The sequence below is a fragment of the Carettochelys insculpta genome, chromosome 3 (genome assembly GCF_033958435.1).
Source record: "Carettochelys insculpta isolate YL-2023 chromosome 3, ASM3395843v1, whole genome shotgun sequence".
Lineage (NCBI taxonomy): Eukaryota > Metazoa > Chordata > Testudines > Carettochelyidae > Carettochelys > Carettochelys insculpta.
The window spans coordinates 121,402,428-121,418,161 of NC_134139.1; positions in this window are offsets into that span (position 1 = coordinate 121,402,428).

The window sequence follows — 15,734 nt, forward strand, 5'->3', positions numbered from 1 at the left end:
GAGAGACACAAGACAATTTTTGTTTAAAAGTTGCAAGGTGATTTAATCAAATAAGTGCTTTTAAAAACTTTACTCATCTCCAGGCTCCAATCCAGAAAAAGCATTTAGTATATGTTCAACATTAAGCACTTGCGTAAAATCTTCTTGAGTACTACTCTGTGTGGAGACGCTATCCTCAATGGGAAGACTCTAACTGAAAGCTCTCCAGGGCAGGGACTGCATCTGTGCCTGTGTTTGTACTAGCCCGGTGTGGTCCTGATCTTGAATAAATCACATAGGGTGCATCTACACTAGCTGGCTACTTTGAAGTAGCTGGCACAACGTTGAAATAGCATGTGTCACGTCTACACGCACCATGTGCTATTTCGATGTTGAAATCTACGTTAGGTGGCAAGACGTCGAAAGTGCTGTTCCTATCCGAAGATAGGAACAGCGCCCTACTTCGACATTCAATGTGAAAGTAGGACGCGTGTAGACAATCTGCATCCTGCTACTTTGCAATAACAGGGTCCTCCATGGCGGCAATCAGCTGAGGGGTTGAGACACTCTGTCTAGCCCCTGCGGGGCTCTATGGTCCCCGCATGCAGCTGCCTTTAAAGCACCACAAACCCAGATTTCCTGTGGCAGGAAGCTGAGAGCGTGCACGCAGCAGCACATGCACGTGCTAACCCTGCATGCCCTCCAGAGGCCCCGAACCGTCCACCCAATGCCTTGGCATCCAGCCAGCCCCCTGAGCTCCCCCAGGGCTCCCCCCTGAGGGGACCCAGGCACGCCTGGCAGCCAAACAGGGGGGCCAAAAAGAGGCGGGGCCCCTCCTGGTTGAAGGCCGAGCTCCGAGACCTGCTGGGGCTCTGGGGTGAAAAGGAGGTGCTCCATGTGATGGGGAGCAAGCGGCAGAACGCAGAAGCATTCACCTGACTGGCTGAGGGCCTGGCTGCCTGGGGTCACCCTGCCTGCACTCTGGATCATGTCCAGAGCAAGGTGAAGGTGTTGTAGCAGGGTTACGCCCAGGCCTGGGACTCAGCCAGCCGGTTTGGGGCCACCCCCGCTGCTTGCCCCTATTACAGGGAGCTCAGGGCTGTCTTGGGGCCCCAGAACACCTCCTCACCCTGGCCACCCTTGACACCACGGCCGATGAGCCCCAGCAGGCCTCAGAGCTGGAGGCCAGCCCAGAGGCGAGCCCCCCCACCTCAGGGCCTGCCCGAGGAGACCCCCCTCGGGATGGCAGAGGAAAGGTCCAGCAGCGAGGGGGGGGGCTCCTCATAGACCTCCCCTCCCAGAGCACCAGCCGGGCATCCGCCCACCGGGGTTCTCCCGATTGTGGCAATGGACGGTCAGGTATGTACCCCACAGGGCACACACCCCTGGGCCACAGTGCGGGGGCACCAGACATGACCGGGAACCTCACACACTCCCAGCAAAACCCGACCTGCAACCGCCCAGCCACAGCACAGCGTCATGGCCATCAGCACCCATCAGCACTCACACCCATGGACAGCACTGTGCCCTAACCCTGGGAGTGGGGGGACCATGCAATGAGGACACCCAACAGGGACATCACACCCACCGACGGGGACAGAGACACAGCACCCAAGGGGGGTCAGGGGGAATGGGCCATGGGCCAGGGCACAGTACTAACAGCCTTCCCCTCCCTCTCTCCCTCTCACAGCTGAACCATCTGAGGCCCTAGTAGCCAGGCACCCTCTGTGGTCCCCGAGAGCCCGCCGGAAGTCAGCCACCACCAGCGGCCGGGGACACCCCTAAGGCCAGTGGGACAGTCACGCCACCAACAGACCCAGGGGATGGCCCCCGTGGACCCCCAGCTCCTGCCGGCTTTCCGGTGGCAGACAGAGGTGGCTAAGGAGAGAATCCGGTTTGACCGGGAGGAGTCCACCCAGCACTGGGTGGCGTGGCAGGAATTCATGGGCGTATTCTGGGACGTAGATGGGTCGATCCGGGAGGCTGTCGCCTGGCTACCACCTCTCACTGCCCCCTATGCCGCCCTACCTGCTGCTCCACCCAATGCCCCCTCTGCCGCCCCACCTGCCTCGCCCCCTGCTGCGCTGCCTGCCATGCTGCCTGCCGCCCCACCTACCGTACTGCCTGCCGTGCCGCCTGCTACCCCACCTGCTGTGTCACCTGCTGTGCCGCCTGCCACCCCACCTGCCGCACTGCCTGCCATCCCATCTGCTGCGTCACCTGCTGTGCCGCCTGCCAGCCCCCCAGGACCGGAGCCCACTGGGGCTGAAGACTGGCTGGTGGAGGCATCCCAGCCATACCTGCTGGTCCTCCTGGCCCCCAAGCTGGCCGCGCCAGGGACCACGGACAAGGGGAGAGGGGTCGCGTCCTGTACCTGCCGGGGGTTGCGCCCCTCTACACCCACCCCAGACTGATGGGCCGATGGCTGAGCCATCCGCTGGGCCCCCATTTGTATATAGTTGTCCCCCTTATGTATAGTTGTTCCCCTTGTATATAGTTGTCCTCCTTTGTATATTGGTTGCAGTTTTGGTTGTACACATAACACGGTTACCAGTTTTCAATAATTCACAGTATTATTTTCCAAAGAATCTGAGATGTGTGCTTGTTGGGGGGATGGTGTGTGGGTGGTCTGTGGGGGGCACTCCAGGAAAGTGCAGGGATGTGCTCAGGGGTCTCCTTGACCAAAATGAGCCCACAGGGCCTTGCAGACCCATACCCCGCTCACGGTGGGCCTGGTAACTGGATGCGGCGGCCAGCTGGGGGAAGCCTGTGCTGGCATCGACTGCCCACCCCTGGACGAAAGCCTCCCCCTTGCTCTTGAGAATGTTATGGAGCGTGCAGCACATGCCCACAACCTGGGGGATGTTCTGGAGGCCGACATGCAGGCGGACAAGGAGGCACCACCAGTGGCCCTTCAGGTGGATGAAGGTCCTCTCCACCGCCTGGTGGGTGTGGTTCAGGCGGGTGTTGAACTGTTCCTGGCTGGTGTTGAGGTGACTGGTGTACGGATGCATGAGCCAGGGCTGGAGAGGGTAGGCTGCATCCGCCACAAGGCAGAGGGGCATGGTGGTGTCCCCCAGAGGGATCTCCCTCTGGGGGATGTAGGTCCCTGCCTCCAGCCAGCGGCACAGGCCTGAGTTCTGGAAGACGCGGGTGTTGTGTGTGCAGCCAGGCCAGCCCATGTAGACATCCTGGAAGTGGCCCCGGCAGTCCACCATGGCCTGCAGGACCATGGAGCGGTAGCCCCTGCAGCTGATGTATCTTCCCCCACTGTGGTCCGGAGCATGGATGGGAATGTGGGTCCCGGACCAGGGTTCCGAAGCAGTTCGGGAACCCCATGGTGGCAAATCCGGTGACAGCTGCGTCCAGGTCCCCAGGTCGGATGACCCTCTGCAGCAGCATGGCATTGAGTGCACGGACCACCTGTGGGGAGGGAACACAAGTGCCCATGAGGGTGTGCAGGGAGCCTGTGGGGTGGGTACCAGCCCTTCGGTGTTTGGCCTCACACAGCAGGAGCCACCTGGCTGTGGGGTACTTGGGCCCTCACAGCTGGAGCTGCCTGGTCATATGGTGCCTGGCCCTGCAGCTGGAGCCACCTGATCGTGGGGTGCCTGGCCCCCAGTGGTTGGAGCTACTTGGCCCTGTGCTGCAGGAGTGCAGCAGCCCTGGTCAGTTTCCTGGCTCCTGCAAGTAGCGGGGAGCTGGGAGCCAGGTGCAGTGCGTAGCTTTATGGGATACATAGGGGACACTTGTGGAGGCTAATAAATTTGAATGAAAGACATGAAGCTTCCACACTAGCCTTTATTTGACATTTTAAACTCGAGGTTGACGCTATACTTGTCTGTTAATATCGACATTTTGTTACCGACATTAGGGCAGACCAAATCGAGCTAATGCCATTTACAGCGAAGACAGTGGTGTTTTCATGTCGAGCTAACTCCTTTAAATTTGATTGTATCTCTTAGTGTACATGTAACCTTAGCAGACATTCAGAGGTAAATTACAGCTAAATAACAGCACAGAACACTGAGAGCCAGGACTGGTGGCTGAAAATAAACTTAATGGAACCACAGGAAACTTGGCCAGACCCCTAATAAGTGGTTGTCTGGCTAACTAAAAACATGGCATATTATGGATATTACTGGACAAAAGAGTGCCGGATTCGAGATGTTCAACCTGTACACTGAAAGATGGACAAAGTCATTGAACTAGTATTAAATCTAGGCAAAAGGGCTATATGACCGTACTAGCTGTAACCCTGTTTGAAATCAATAGATACCAAGATTTTTATCCTCTACTAGCTCTTTGGGAGCTCATGGGTGGCCTCAGTTGAGTTTCAAATGGACCGCATACATTAAAATGAATGTTACAAAACATACCATCACTACTGGCACTAACTGGTATCTTTGGCCTATGAGTGAGTGGACTACACCTCTCAGATTGCTAGCATGATTATGAAACTTGAGCAGGTACAGCAAGCACAATGTGCTGCATCAGAATATTTTCGGTAGAAGTGAATTTGTTACCGCTAGCGTTCTAGTGACAATGATACATCAGCTAGTCAGGCAACGCGTTTTTGTGACATTGGCTGTGTCTACACTAGCCCAAAACTTCGAAATGGCCATGCAAATGGCCATTTCGAAGTTTACTAATGAAGCGCTGAAATACATATTCAGCGCCTCATTAGAATGCCAGCAGCCGCGGCACTTCGAAATTGACGCAGCTCGCCACTGCACGACTCATCTGGGCGGGGGGGGGGTCCTTTTCTAAAGGACCCCGACAACTTCAAAATCCCCTTATTCCTAGGAAATTCCTAGAATTTTTCCTAGCAATAAGGGGATTTTGAAGTAACCAGGGTCCTTTCGAAAAGGAGGCCCGTCTGGACGAGCCGCGTGGCAGCGAGCTGTGTCACTTTCAAAGTGCTGTGGCTGCCCGCATCCTGATAAGGCACTGAATATGTATTTCAGCGCTTCATTAGTAAACTTCGAAATGGCCATTTGTGTGGCCATTTCGAAGTTTTGGGCTAGTGTAGACACAGCCATTGTGTTTTATTTTGTAAGCAGTTGTCTCTATTTTGTAACATTTGATCAGAGATACAGTCTGAGGAGACAGCTGAGCCTTGTCTACACTATGAAAACAACCAGTTTTAACACTCTTTTGAATGGGAATGCTGCTGAACCATGTTAAAACCACTGATGAACCCAGTCTCTGGGGATGGAGCAAAACAACTTCACAAGGAGGCTATAAAAAAGAAGCCCCAGTCTTAGCTTCTAAAGCAGAACTGAAGCAAAGAATACTGTAACATAAGGGAGTCATAAAGGAATTTAGCTAATGCCTACTGTTAACTTTATGGCTACATCTACACTAGCATTCCTCTTTCAAAAGAGACATGCAAATGAGGGAAATAGAAAACGCAAATGAGGCACATATTTACATATCTGGCACCTAATTTGCATATTCTTATTTCAAAAGACAAACAGCAGTGTAGACATGGCTCTTTCAAAAGTAATCCCCATCTTTGAAAGAAGAATATCAAATGAGCTGCCAGACATATAAGTATGCACCTCATTTGCGTTTTTGATTTCCCTTATTTGCATGCCTCTTTCAAAAGAGGAATGCTAATGTAGACACAACCTATATATAATTAAAATATAGATGGACACCATGACAGGATCCCTTGCATAGAGTCCCCTGAACTGCTTCTAATGATGCCTTACTTGTGACAGGCAGAAAATCTGCCCAGGCCTTATTCTCACTCAGCACAACTCTACGTGGAGATCTACATCCAGCTGCTAGGCTGCATGAATGCTCCCACAGCCACTCATGAATCCCTCAGAATAAGGCACCAGCCGAATCCCTGCCCCAGCTTCCAGCACCGTAGCTCCTCTAATTTATTATCTGGTTCCCCACTTCATCTGTGGAAACTGGGTCTACACCAGCCTTTGCAAAATCTCTGTGCAAATTTACCAAACTCTTTAGGCAAACTTGCTGGTAAAGATAAACAAAAGAACAATTTTCTTGGTACACAAGATAGTGATTATAAGTGATAGGCAAAAAGTCAGAGTTGTTACTGAAAAAAATAAAATAGAAGCATGCAGTCTAATCTCTCAACCCTGTTAGACTGGGCGACAACTAGGTTAAGCAGTTTTTCTCACTCCACTGGATATTGCAGTCCTTAATATACAGGTTCACTCCTTAACCCTGGGCTGGCCTCCTCTGTTGGAGACTTGCAGCATTGGTGGGGGCAGGAGAAAGGGCAAGCACATAGCCCCTGTCTTCTGTTTTATACCCTAAGTCCCAGGTGCTTGAGGAGCACAAGCCTAGGCATGTCTGATTGGCATTGCTGAGTAGCCAAACAAAGTTGAACAACTCCCTTGCTGTGGCCTCATCCAAGTGAGCCATTGAATTGTAGCTCCCTGGCTGGACAATAGCTGTTGACGGGTTGTTTGACATCCTGCCTGGGTATTGGTACTTTCCTTGCTGTTGTCTCTCGGGCTATTATTTGACTGATTCTCCAACTTATGCCATGTTTTAGTGACAACCATACAACACAATTCTCATAACCCATATACATTAATGGTATGTGTGACTAGAGAAATGACTTTAAGCAAATCATAACCTTTCCCCTGATCCCCTCCAAGACATGCTGTATATGCAAGATCACAATTATATGCAAAATGAGGAATGTGGAGGTTACAGGACACTCTAGCAAGGTGTAGAGTGTCACGGTTACCACATTCAAATAAAAGGCCAGATCTGCAGGAGATATAAATTGGCTGAACTCCATTTAAGTTCATGGAGCTACACTGAATTACACCAGCTGAGGATATGGCCCTTGTCTCCTTTTTCAACTACTTAATATTTTAATAAAGCTGCCAATTCCATTTCTGAAATACAGTGAAATAATTTTGGGCCAGATTTGCCAAGGCTTTAAGGTGCCTGAAGATGCAGAAGAGCACCTACAAGCTGCACCTCCAGCTCTTTTGAAAATCCCAGTAGGTGCCTTTCAGCATCTTTAGGTATCTAAACCCCTTTTCAAATCTGTATTTTGGTGTCTTTTATTTAAGAGGATCAGGCTTCCATCTGAAAAGCATTAAGCAGTGCTTCCCGGAGAAGTATTGGAACAGAAAATTGGACAGTTCAATCAACTTTGTTTATAGGTTTAAATTTCAATGAAATTGTCATGTAAAGAAGGAAAGAATTTGGCAGCAATTCAGTTTCTAATAGCAAGTAGAGCTGCTCCGGAAATAATAACACAATAAAAAGCTGCTGTAGATAGTACTGTAAATTTGATTCCTAAGAGTGAAAATATGTTTCCCTTTCTGAATATACTGGTGATGACATGCGTTGCTGCTATTTAACGGTATTATAATAATCAAAGAACTAAAAAATAATGTAGAAAGGCAAATATTTTGTAGTTCATTTCTTGAAGGAAGATATATTTGATAACTCTGAAGAAAATATTCTGTTTCTTTCTAGTTCATCGGACCAATTTCTTTCCGTTGACCACATCAAGTTATTGTATGCTATTATATGAACATTATACATCAATATATCCCCCCACCCCACCACGTCAAAAGAACATTATTAAGAGTGTAAAGTCATGCATTCATAATGAACAGAATTACCTGAATTAAGGTTGCCTGTGCAGGTGGGATGTATCAGAGGCAGGGGCAGAGCCATGTAGTGCTGTAAAGACTTTGGACATGGCTGTGGTCCATCCAGCAACCTGAAGAGGCTGGCGTAACTTAAACTGGTCCTCACAGTTGTCTAACACCAACCAGGAGCCTTTTGCAGCTCCCAAAGGAGTCCAGAATTGGGAAGAAACTCAGGCCTTAACCCTTCCTCACCTGGGCTGCAATTTCTGCTTTGCACTTCTGAAAATTAACACACAGGATCTCACCAGAGTTACTTGTAAGCTGTGCGCTCGTGTGGCTGCTCAACAGAGATTCCATTGCTGCCCAGTTGATTAACAGAGTGCCCACAGCTAGGTTTTTGTTGCTACTGATGGTGCACAATTGTGCGTGCCTCCTTGCACAAAAAATTTATTCTGATTGTGAATGGAAAAGTCTGGACATGGATGGAAAAGATTAGGTCAGAGGGGACATTGGATCTCATCCTGGGTTTCTGTGATTGCATTGGTGTAAACTGTTTCAACACATGGCACAGTGCAGTGAACCACATGGTGACATTGTTTTCATTCCACAGAAACTCTCAGAATAAGGTATCACACTCTTGAAGGATTTTCTCATTAAGACCAGCTCACAATGCTTATTTTAATACAAGGATGCGGGTGTGTTTATCGTGCTTCCCGTTTCCTGGCACCTTGCTTGTAGGGATGGCACAGTAAAGGGGTCTGACTTTGATCTCATGCTACATCAGTGTAGCCTGCCTGACTTCAGTGAAATTGCTCCTGATTTACTCCTGTTGGCGTGAGATCAGAATGAGAGGCAATGCAACTTGAAGTGGTCACGTAGGCCGTGTCTACACTAGCCCCAAACTTCAAAATGGCCATGCAAATAGCCATTTCGAAGTTTACTAATGAAGCACTGAAATACATATTCAGCGCCTCATTAGCATGCAGGCGGCCGTGGCACTTCAAAATTGACGCGCATCGCCGCCGCGTGGCTCGTCCTGACCGGGCTCCTTTTCAAAAGGACCCCGCCTACTTCGAAGTCCCCTTATTCCTATGAGCAGGTGGGAATAAGGGGACTTTGAAGTAGGCGGGGTCCTTTCGAAAAGGAGCCCTGTCGGGACGAGCCGCGCGGCGGCGAGGTGCATCAATTTCAAAGTGCCGCAGCCGGCCGCATGCTAATGAGGCGCTGACTATGTATTTCAGCGCTTCATTAGTAAACTTTGAAATGGCCATTTGCATGGCCATTTCGAAGTTTGGGGCTAGTGTAGACATGGCCATAAAGTGACAAATCCAGTTGGTTGCTTCCCCTTGTATTGAACCTTTACTCTCTCTCCTTGTGGAAGCATACTCTTTTCTAATGTAGAAGAAAGATTATTTTTTTATTTTAAATGAAGCTCTCTGAGAAGCTCTTAAAGGGCTCAATATGTTCTCTGGCCGCTGCGTATCTTTTTTTACCCATCAGCTCTCACATCTGAGTGTAAGAGTTAAAATGTTAGATCCTGTTGTGTTTGCAGTATTTTAAATAATAAAATATTTTAAATGTTTGCCATTATTCCTACAACTGTGCTGTGGGCATTTTTTTAACCACATCATAGTTTTCCTCCTCTTCCTCTTTCTGAAACAGAATTAAATGCTCCAGATGTTTTTCCTGCAGCATCTGGTTCCTTGGCACACCCCTCAGAAATAGCGTTTGTAGTGTTTGAGTTATGTCTTGGACTGTTATACAGTCGGCTGATAAGCTCTCAGAATCACTTGGGCTGAGACATGAGTTTGTACTGACAAGTCTTAGGCTGCTTCTACTCTCTCATTCTCCCATCAGAGGTGGCATTCTAATGGGGCAATTCAAAGCACAATAATGAGGAGCTAATGTGCATATTTAGTGCCTCATTATCATAATGGAAGCCTCGTGGATTTCAAAGTGCAGGCTTCAAATCACAGATTGACAGTGGAGATGGGGGCAGCTTCAAAATAAGCGCCCCACTTCGACATTCCTTTGCTCCCATAAAATTAGATTTGAGTAAGGGAATGATGAAGTGGGGCGCTTATTTTGAAGCTGCCCCCATCTCCACTGTCAATCTGCAATTCGAAGTCTGCACTTTGAAATTCACACAGCTGCCATTATGCTAATGAGCTGCTGAGTATGCACATTAGCGCCTCATTAGCCTGCTTCGAATTACCTCATTTCCATGCCCCCTCTGATGGAAAAGAGAGAGTGTAGAAGCAGCCTTAGTCTAAAGAATAATGTTTCTGAGCAGGACCTGTGTGGCTCTATACAACAAACTCAGAGAAAACAAAAAGGATCAGAAATAGGTGTAGGAAAGATCATAACTTTGTCTGTGTCCTGTCTATACTAGTCAGAAAGGCCGTGCAATAAAAGATTGGTTGGCTGGAATCCTGTTGCTTTGCATTACTGTTTGTCTGTACAGCATGTCATATGCACCCAGTAGCCATGTCAGATTGAATTTGTCTAATTTATTTCAATGCCTGAGACAAGGGTTCTGATTCTCCCCCACGTAGGCCCTTGTACAGTCATGGAAGAGCTACAACAGTGTTTGAGCTCAGGCATCTCTGTGCAGTTGTGCGACTTTGGAGGTGGCTTGTATGATTTCAGTACATGAGACAATAATGAACATATGTGTATGTTAGGCCAGGTCTATGCTAGACATTAAAGTCGACTGTAGATATACAATTGTAGCTGTGTCAGTTATGTAGTTAGACTCAACTTATTTACAATCGACTTATATAGACGTCGTCACGGAGGGAGGTCGATGGAAGAAACTCTCCTGTCAACCTCCCTTACTTCTTGTGGTATTGAGGCATATAAGGGTTAACTGTCGACCCCAGATAATTTGATTCCATGGGTCCCTATTAGATGCATGGAATCAAATCCCAGAAGGTGTGCGTCTATCTTCCATGTAGTGACCACATATTAGTATAGATTATACCCTATGCTAGTTCATAAAGGGTTGATATATGCATGGGAGGCCAATTAATCCCCTTAGCTGCACCTGGAGGGTAAGCCAGATGAAAACTAATTGGCAAAGGAGATAGTGACGAACAAAGGGAATCGCATATTAGAAGGGGGCTGCAGGGAGAGAGGTCCATCTCCTAGTACAGAGTGAGAATGGGAAGGTAAAGGCTTTTCCCCAAGGGGGGAAGCTGGCCTGAGACCCTGTCCTAAATGGAGAAGTCTGTTAGGAGGCTAAGAGAGATGCGAAGCGGTCTCTGATGGTGAGGAACCCTAACAAAAGAGCAGGATGTATAGTGCTAAGCAGAGAAAGCATAGAGTGCTGGGAGCTAGTGAGTAGATGAATGACGTATGGTTCAACATCAGAGGCATGAAGGGTCAGCACCAAGAAAACAGTTCATTTAAGCGTATACCTATAGTTTGGGATATAATGGGGGATTTTGGGAAGCTCCATGGGTTCTTGCCCTGAAATAAGAATGAGCTTAGAAAGGCTGTGGTAGAGGCCAGTCAGTAGCTTGTGGTAGGAAGAAGACTAAAGAGGCAACATCTAGGAGTCTGGAGGAGAATACCTCATCTGCTAGTTATAGCATTCCTGGGCTGGAACCCAGTGGACTGGGAGGGCCTGGGTCTCCCTATGTGCCACTAGGAAGGAAGTGTGAATTTCCATAACAGAGGAGGTCAGACATCACTAGGAGCCCTGTGAAAAGGGTGACAGGATCATGGGGGACTACAGTTGGGGCCAAAGACCTTTTGGAAGGATCCTGGAGTATTAGACTTTCTGTTACCCAGGAAGGAGTGGGGCTGAAGTGTGACTTGACTGTCAGGCTGAGTCATAATTAGAGACAGAACACTGTAGGGTCAGTGTGACTGTAGGTAGGGGTACAAGATTAGGAAACCCTCCTGTGCCATGCTCAACCCCAAAGGGGCATGCCAGGGTGAGCTGACTCTTCTATCATGTGTTCTACCCAATTTGAGAAGGTCAGTCCCCTTACATATAGTAGGCACTGGTCACTTGGCAATGTGGAAGAGGGGTATTCTTGTCACAGTGACTTTATCCACACCACAGAATATTCCCCCCACTAAAACCACTTCAGATGAACCAGTGTTAACAATTTAGGAAACCCTAAAAATAGACAGCTCTCCTACTCCATCAGCCTTTCTCACAACTGTGTTGGCTACACTCCCCTGTTCTGAGAAGATTCAGATGACATATTTCTAACAATGGCTGGAGAGGTGTCTACAGCAGGGCTCCCTATGTTGCCAACAGTGATGCAGCTGGTCTAATGGAAAAGTCAGGTGGGAACGTCTTGGGATTATTTTTAAAGCTCGAATGCTTGTCACATGCTTGTTCTGTCACCAATATCAGATACTTCACAAATAATCCACAGGTTGCTTATTGTTTTCCTGTGATAGTTTCGTAATAATTACATATCAAGTAAAATTACTGTTAATGGATCTGGTTTGTGAATGTTTTTTAAGGCTAAAAACATTCAAATTCACTGAATTTAGTGTTTGACAAATACCATTTGATTAGCTCCACTAAAAAAGAAAAAAAAACTGACAGTCACACGTACTGCCACGATGCATAGGAAAACCTTCCAGAGCAACCCAGTGTATGTACTCCGTCAAACCAAGGAAAATAAAGGTCTGTTGTTAATTCAGACAAATGGTCAGCAGCTGCGAAATAGTTTCCACAAGAAACAGCAAAACCTTCTCAGTTCTGGATAAAATATTTTACTGATTCTAATAGTTTTCTGATGCTTTTGCCAGGGCAAAAAAAAGTTTCTCCTTTTACGTAACATTTCTCATGTTAACTAGTAACTCAGCATTGCAAGCGACAGTTACTATTAGTAACAAATCTGATTTTTAATAATAAAGATCATTATTTTTATGCACTTTCCGAGTATTCTGCATGAATTTGTTGGTATAGATTTGTCATTACACCAGGTTCAATGGCTTCAACTGTGAAACTAAATGCGTTGGTTATATGGACTTATTAAAGGAATGAAGTTGCATTGATGTATTGGTTGATGCACTTTTCAGTGTATTGTACGGCCCCGATTACAGTGTGCAAATGAATTAAGGCAGTCTGGCATTACAGTCAAGTATACCTATTGTTCCACTATTAACAAAACTACCCCTGTACCATTCTCCACAGAGTAATTTTTCTGCACACATTGCTATGATACATTATTTCCTGTAGTACTTTCTTTATGAATATTAGAGATTTTAATAGTACAATTTCAACATATGCCAGGAAAGCAAAACATAATACTATTCACAGTCTTCATTATTGTAGGGCAAAATTCCCACTTGCTAGTGCAATAAATTGCACCCCTCTGCAGCAAATGAAACCTTTTCTTTCTCGTGGGTTAATTCCTTGAGTTTCTACCATGTAAGAATAGCTTCAATCTCTGCTGGTAGTTTCACAGAAGCCCCCTGCCAGATGCTTCCAGTGAGAGGGCTGAGTTATATATTCTTTTCCACATCAGTGCTCGTAGGGCTGAACTGGCTTCTTTTAGTTTCTGTGATGATGAGGAAGCTCAAGGTACCTTACTGCACAGCAAGCTCCTCCTCCTGGTAGATTGTCTGGCCAGGTACCTATTTCAGGTTCCAGGTGTAACTTTGCTTACGTAATAAATTCATCATCTTGTCTAAGAGAAAGCTAAATGTCTATTGGATTATTATATGCAATAGTGCTGTGGCCATGTTAGTCTCAACATGGTGGGTGTGGTAATATTTTTTTATTGGATCACCTTCTGGCTCTTTCACCAGCAGAAGTTAGTCTAATGAAAAAACATTATCTCACACACCTTGTCTCTGTTAGATTATTTGACATTATCATATTTATAATCCCCTTTGACACTTAGAAAGGCTCAGCCTAATACCACATTTTTTACCCTAAAAAGAAAAAAACCAAAAAAACCAAAAAGAGTCTCCTCTGCTTCCACCCTATGAAATCATTTGCATTTGTGCCAAATCATAGAATCATAAGGCTGGAAGAGACCTCAGGAGGTCGTCTAGTCCAGCCCCCTGCTTCAAGCAGGATCAACCCCAACTGTGTTATCCCAGCCAGGATCTTGTCAAGATGGGACTTTAAAACCTCGAGGGATGGAGAATCCACCATCTCTCTAGGCAACGCATTCCAGTGCTTCACCACCCTCCTGGTGAAGTAGTTTTTCATAATACCCAGCCTACACCTCTCCTCTGTAACTTCAGACCATTGCTCTTTGTTCTGCAATGTGTCACTACTGAGAACAATTTATCTCCATCCTCTTTACAGCACCCCTTCAGGAAGTTGAAGGCTGCTATTAAATTACCCCTCAGTCTTCTCTTTTGTAAACTGAATTTCTTCTGTGTACTAAATAAGCCCAAATCCCTCAGCCTCTCCTCATAGGTCATGTGCTCCAGCCCCTTTATTCCAGATGTGGCCTCACCAGTGCCAAATAGAGAGGAATAACCACTTCTCTAGATCTGCTTGCAGTGCTTCTCCTAATGCACTCTAATATGCCATTAGCCTTCTTGGCTCCAAGGGCACACTATTTACTCATATCCAGCCTTTCATCCACCATAACTCCTAGGTCCCTTTCCATCATACTGCTGCTGAGCTAGTCGGTCCCCAGCCTGTAACAATGCTTGGGATTCTTCCATCCCAAGTGCAGGACTCTACACTTCCCCGTGTTGAACCGCATCAGATTTCTTTTGGCCTAATCCTCCAATTTATCCAGGTCACTCTGGATCCTATCTCTACCCTCCAACATATCTGTCTCTCTTCCTAGCTTAGTGTCTGCAATCCAGTCCCTCATCCAGGTCCTTAATAATCATGTTGAACAACACTGGCCCCAGAACCAAGCCTTGGGGCACTCCACTTGAAACCGACTGCCATCCAGATATTGAGCCATTGACCACTACCCATTGGGCCTGACTGTCAAGCCTGCTTTCTATCCATCTTATAGTCCATGGATCCAATCCATATTTCGTCAACTCATGGGCGAGAATGTTGTGGGAGAGCATACCAAAAGCTTTGCTAAAGTCAAGGTAAATCACATCCACTGACTTCCCCATGTTCACAGAGCCTGTTACCTCATCATAGAAGTTAGTCAGATTGATCAGACAGGACTTGCCCTTGGTGAATACATGCTGACCACTCTGGATTCCTCTCCCCTCTTCCAAGTGCTCCAAAATGGATTATTTGAAGATCCCCTCCATTATTTTCCCAGGGATCGAGGTAAGACTGACCAGTCTATAGTTCTATCCAAGTCCTTCTTTCCTTTTTTAAAGACAGTCACTACTTTTACCTTTGTCCAGTCATCCAGGATCTCTTCCAATCTCCAAGAGTCTTCAAAGAAAATGGCCAAAGGCTCAGAAATAATATCTGCCAATTCCTTCAGTACCCTTGGGTGCATTAAATCCAGACCCATGGATTTGTGTACATCTAGTTTTCCTAGGTAGCTCTTAACTTGCTCCTGCCCCTCCGATGACTGCCCTCCACCTTCCCATACTGCATTGTCTAGCACTGTAGTGTAGGAGCTTAACAGGATTTCCCTGTTAAGACAAGCTGGTTGCCTACCATATTTGCATGTCTTATTATGCAGCAGAATGGTTTGTTCCTGTGACTTCAGTAAGACTTCTTCAAAATACTGCCAAATAAAGGCAAGTAGGTATAAAATGCTAAACTGATTTACATTGTATTAAAATGCAATACTTTCCCTAACTTCTGGCTCCAGCATTCTCCTCTAGCACAAATTAGACATGTAAGAAGATCTTGGGGGCAAACATGTTGGTGCTTCTCTCTCACCCATATACGTGTGCTGCTCTCATTCTTGTAATGTCAATAGTACCGCTATCTTCATCTTTTGGGAAGCGGGGTCAGGGCTGGTGAGATTTTGATGGAGGAAATTACATGAAACTTCTTTAACCTTATGACAGGAGTTCCAATTGGAAAGAAGATGAGCACTCCTATGTAGCTTCAGTTAATCAGGGGCAACTGTCCTCTTTTCTTCCCACCCTGCTGCCAATGGGAGGGCAAAGGGATAGTTGCCTCAGGGCCTGGCACTTCAAAGGGGCCTAGATCTCCAGCACCTGCCAATGCTACCACAGTAGCAGCAACAGTGGTTAGAGCCCCAGGCCCTTTAAATTGCTGTTGGAATG